This window comes from Phyllobates terribilis, unplaced genomic scaffold (assembly GCF_046119375.1).
Source record: "Phyllobates terribilis strain yellow unplaced genomic scaffold, ASM4611937v1 Scaffold_2__4_contigs__length_985480577, whole genome shotgun sequence".
NCBI lineage: Eukaryota > Metazoa > Chordata > Amphibia > Anura > Dendrobatidae > Phyllobates > Phyllobates terribilis.
Window position 1 is genome coordinate 663,194,338 of NW_027362762.1, and position 6,000 is coordinate 663,200,337.

Below are 6,000 nucleotides of genomic sequence, written 5' to 3' on the forward strand. Positions count from 1 at the left end.
TTGGCAAAAATTTTGAAAATTTCAAACTTTAAATTTTTATGCCCTTAAATCAGAGTTATGTTACTCAAATTACTATTTTTCGGACCATAAGACGTACTTTTTTTTACCTACATTTGGGAGGATAATGGGGGAGGGGTGGTGAGTCTTATGGTCCGAATACAGGCTTACTGGGGAGTTGCGGTGGAGCGGGATCGCGAGGAAGCAGGGTCCCTCCATCTGGAAGCTGGCGGCTATAGAAGCTGTGCGATGCTGTGGGCCCAGTATCGGCGGTCAGGCAGAACTTTCCCAGCGGTCGCTTGCGCAGACTGGCATCTCGAGCCAGCCGAGATCTCAACTGAGCATGCGCCTCCTGTGACCCACGCTCCACCGCCCCCAGGTAAGAGACCTACTTGGACTATAAGACGGACCACCATCTTTTAAAATATTTTTTCCCACCCCAAAATTTGGGGTGCGTCTTATGGTCCAGCGCGTGTTATAGTCTGAAAAATACGGTAGTTAATAAATATCATTTCTCACATGTCTACTTTACATCAGCACAATTTTTTAAACATACTTTTTTTTTATTAAAAGTTCACCAGCGATTTCTTATTTTTCCAACAAAATTTTACAAAACCATTTTTTCCAGGACGTCCCCCTGACAGCACCATGGAGGACGTCCTTCTTATCCTTACAGCGACAGGAAAAACAGAGAGGTTAAAGGCCCTCCCCCTCCCGCCACCCCTCAGTGTTTTTCCTATCCCTGTGAGGATAGGAACAGAGAGGTTTTGTGCGCAGAAAAGCGTACCTGTATGCGGCCTCATGGGATCGGGCGGCTCAAAACTTCCCCTTCCTCCTGGGAAGCAGCCTGCGGCTGACACCCCCTGAACGGGGGTTCCTCAGCCTGGTCAGTGCAGCGCTGCTCCTGACCCAGGAGCCACTTCCCTTCGGCGAGGGCTCTTGGCTTCGGCGCCTGCCTCCGCATCCGGTTCCAGCCACATGTGCGCGCACTTCTGGTGACGTCACGGGAGTGCATGCGAGGCAGAGCGCAAAATTTGAAAGTTTAAAGCGGCAGTTGGCGTGCGTTCCACGATGGAACGCAAAAGGCAGGGAAGACATCAAACAGGTAAGTATAAAAGCGCTTTCCTGTGTCTGGCTTCCCTGCTGTGCTGGAGACTGCATCATGGAGGATTTGGGAAAGCCAGAGACCCCATCTGAGCCACCAATGGTACATGTGAGTGGGGGTAGGACTATCTGGGGGGAAGAGGGTAACTCACCAGAATTAGTCAAACAAAGGGTCGCCTCCTAAATACCACAGTGCTGTTCCCCTATCTTAGGATAAAGGCTCCGCTAACCCACCAACAACGGTAAAGAAGGATAAAAAGTTGGGGGGGGGGGAGATAAAGAGATGCCCCATATGTAATTGCTGGTTGCCTGAAGCATGGCATAAACAGTTATGCGAAGGCTGCACTGCTAAAATTGTGAAGGATGAACAACCAACCAACCAACCATCCTTTCAGATATGAGGTCAATCATCAGAAAAGTTCGGGCCTCCATTTCGGGTCTAGTTTCCCCCCCAGATGTCTCAGCCGGCACCCCGGGCAAAAAGACCGAGGTGGGAGGTGGAACTATCCTCAGAGAAAGAGTTACAGCCCTTTGCTTCTGAGGAGGAGGAGGATGAAGATATAGCTTCAGATCCACTGGAGGAGGGAAAGAGATATCTTTTCTCAGCGGCGGACACAGACGAACTGCTAAAAGCGGTCAGAGACACTATGCAGGTGGAAGGCACCCAGACATCGCATACAGTGCAGGATGAGATGTTCAGGGGGTTAAGATCCCAGAGACACAGGGTTTTCCCCGTAAATAACCACATCCGTTCCATGATCTTGGAAGAATGGGAGGATGCAGAGAAAAGACTTGTAATTCCACGAGACTTTAGATTATGCCTACCCTTTGAGCCAGAGGACATTAAGCCCTGGGAAGAGATTCCCAGGATTGACGTTCCCATTGCAAAGGTGGTCAAGAAAACCTCAATCCCCTTTGAGGACTCGTCCAGCCTGAAGGATCCTATGGACAGAAAGGCGGATGGCCTTCTAAAAAGGGCCTGGGAGACGGCGGCTATCATAAAAGCTAATATTGCTGCCACCTCTGTAGCCAGATCAATGTGTTTGTGGGTAGAAGATCTGAAGGAGCAGTTAACATCAAAAGCTCCTAGAGAAGCTATTCTCAGATCCCTTCCCCTCCTTAAAATGTCTACAGGTTTCATGGCCGACGCTTCGGCAGAGTCCGTTAGATTTGCAGCCAGAAACAGCGCCTTATCTAATGCAACTAGACGGGCTATCTGGTTGAAAACCTGGTCTGGGGATAACCAGTCAAAGAATAAATTATGCTCCATTCCTTTTTCGGGGGATAGGATATTTGGGCCAGTATTAGTCGACATCTTAGAAAAAGCGTCTGATAAAAACGGTTTCTCGAGGATAAACCTCATAGGTATCAACCCTTTCGGAGAGCCCGCCCCTCGCGTAAACCAGATTATGAGGGTAAAGGAAAGTCCAGCAGATTGAGTTACACCCAAGGGGAACAAGGGCAGAGGGCCCCCCTTTAGTTCAGCATCCGGCTCGAGGAAGCAATGACGCCATACGCGTTGGGGGATGTCTAATGTCGTTCTTCAGGGGCTGGCAAAAAATATCACAGAATCCTTGGATTCTAAAAACCGTATCCTCAGGATACAAAATCGAATTTGCCCAGTTACCTCCGGAGAGGTTTATTCTCACCTATCCCCAGCCAGTGTCCGGTACTTCACCCATGTGGTTGGAAGTACAGAAATTCTTAAAAATAGGGGCCATAAGTCCAGTTCCCTGGGTAGAGAGGTTCCAGGGACACTACTCAAGACTCTTTTCCATCAGGAAACCCTCAGGGGAAGCGCATATAATAATAAACCTAAAACCGTTAAACCACTGGATGAGATACTAACGATTCAAGATGCAGTCAGTTCAGTCTACTATTCCCCTGATAGAGGGGCTGTGATGTGTACCTTAGACTTCCAAAAAGCATGCTACCATGTCCCCATCCATCCCATCGATCAGAATTTTTTGAGATTTGCAATAAAAGTGGGAAATCAGATCCACCATTTTCAATTCAGATGTCTCCCCTTTGGTCTGTCCTCAGCCCCTCAGGTGTTTACAAAGCTGATAACAGAAGTAGTAGCCCATTTAAGACGTTTGGGAATCATCATAGTCCCTTACCTTGACAATTTCCTTCTGGTGGGGGGGGGGTCATGTTAGGGTATCCATTTCCACCCTCCAAGAATTGGGTTGGCTGATAAATTGGGACAAATCAGACCTAGATCCCGGGGAAAGGAAAAACTTTCTGGGAGTCACTCTGGTTTCTTGCCTAAGAACCTCATTGATACCCGTAGAAAAGCAGAGGTCACTGAGAAGAAAGATTGTTCAGTTTCCAAGGAATCATTGCTCCATCAGAAGTGCAATGAGGATCCTGGGACTGATGACGGCCTGCATTCCATGTGTCAGATGGAGTCAGTTTCATGCCCGACATCTACAAAAAGCCGTTCTGTCGGCCTGGGACCGGCGTCAGATATCCTTGCACAAAGTAATGCCCCTTTCCAGAGTGGTAAGAAGGTCCCTAGTATGGTGGACGCTTCCATAAAATCTCCAGGTGGGAGTAGCTTGGATCCCCTCCCCAGCCATAGTAATTACCACTGATGCCAGTCAGTCAGGGTTGGGCGCCCACGTAGAGGGGAAGTTTTATCAGGGAACATGGTCCCCAGAAATTCGTGCAAGGTCCCCAAATTATCGGGAATTACGAGCCGTGTGGGAAGTTCTCCGCCAGAACAGACCATTATTTCTGGGAAGACATATAAAAGTCTTGTCAGACAACACAACAGCGGTGGCTTTTCTGCGGCATCAGGGAGGCCCAAGACACCCCTTACTGCAGAGCCTTTCTACAAAGATGTTTCTTTGGATAGAAAGAACAGCCCTATCTATAACAGCTGTACACTTAGCAGGGGCTCAGAATCAGATAGCAGACTTCCTGAGGAGACGGAGGACATGTCCCACAGAGTGGAAACTGAATATGCAGGTCTTCCTCGACCTTACCCGTCGTTGGGGTTCTCCAGAAATAGACTTCTTTGCAAGCAGAGAAAATGCAAAGGTCAGAAGATTCTATTCCCTAGATCCGCTAGACAATCCGGAAGGAATAGACGCCCTATCCCAGCAATGGAACAAGGGCCTGTTGTATGCATTCCATCCATTAGCGCTGATACCGAGGGTACTAAATGCAGGAAGACCAAGCAAGGATAATACTGGTAGTTCCTTTTTGGCCGAGGAGGAGCTGGTTTCCTCTATTGGCAAAGATGGCACTAGAAGACCCTGTTCAGCTTCCCTTGAGGAAGGACCTTCTTTATTATCAGGGTCCTGTGTTCTACCAAGAAGTAGACAGATTGCATCTTATGGCATGGATGCTGAAAGGCAGATCTTGAAGTCCAGAGGACTTTCTGATCAGGTGATAACAACCCTACAGGCCAGTCGAAAACCGGTGACCTCGGCCATATATAGTAAAATTTGGAAAAAATTCTGCTCAGAATGTGGACACTCAACTATCGATGTCTCTAACCCAAATATCCCTAAGATTTTGTTTTTTTGCAGGCCGGGTTTAACAAGGGTTTAAAACCAAGTACTCTAAAAGTCCAGGTCTCTGTCCTGAGCGTATTCTTTGGTACACAATTGGCAGCGAATCCTTGGATAGCTAGTTTTTCCAAGGCGGTTCAGAGATTGAGACCATGGGTTAAGAGATCTGTTGCTCTCTGAGACCTCAATCTTGTACTTAATGCTTTTTGTAAACATCCATACGAGCCGTCCAAAGACTTGACCATAGACAGACTCACCTTTAAGACAACTTTCCTGGTAGCAATTACAACTGCTAAAAGGGTGGGGGAGATACAGGCCTTATCTAGAAAGGACCCGTACTTACAGATTTATGAGGATAGAATAGTTCTTAGATTCGATCCATCCTTTTTACCCAAGGTTGCTTCTACCCATAATATAAATCAGGAAGTGGTACTTCCATCTTTCTGCCAAAATCCTAAAAATAAGAAGGAAGTCTTCTTCCATTCCCTGGACGTTAGACAAGCAGTCTTCACTTATTTAGAGGCCACCCAGGGTTGGAGAAAGGATCACAACTTGTTTGTCCAGTTTGGGGGTAGAAATAGGGGTAAAAAAGCGTCAAAAAAGACAATTGCCAGGTGGATTAAGTCTACTATAGGTCTAGCCTATGTGGCAGAAGGAAAGACTCCTCCTGTTGAATTGAGGGCTCATTCGATTCGATCAATGGCCACTTCTTGGTCAGAGAAAGGGAGGGCCTCGGTGGAGCAGATATGTACGGCCGCAACTTGGTCTAACCTAAGTACATTTTCTAGACATTACACGCTAGATGTTGTAGCCAGTCAGAGAATTTCGTTTGACAGGAAAGTTCTCCATGCAGTGATCCCACCCTAAAATCAATACTTTGGTATTCTCCATGGTGCTGTCAGGGGGACGTCCTGGAAAACGGTAATTAGTCTTACCGTAATTGTATTTCCAGGAGTCCATTCTGACAGCACAGTTAGTTCCCTCCCCTTACGTTATATACAGTGTGAAGTAACATTGTTATATAGAATTGTAATAAAAATTTTTGTTTGTTGCAACTATCCTGGTGTGGTACTTAGAAATAACACTGAGGGGTGGAGGGAGGGGAGAGCTTTTAACCTCTCTGTGTTTCCCGTCCCTGTAAGGATAAGAAGGACGTCCTCCATGGTTCTGTCAGGATGGACTCCTGGAAATACAATTACCGGTAAGACTAATTACCGTTTTTAGGGACCACATACCATTTGCAGTGACTTTGAGGTGTCTGTATGACAAATTCCTAAAAAAATTACATTGTTCTAAAAACTGCACCCCTCAAGGTACTCAAAGCCACATTCAAGAAGTTTATTAACCCTTTAGGTGCTTCACAGGAATTAATGGAATG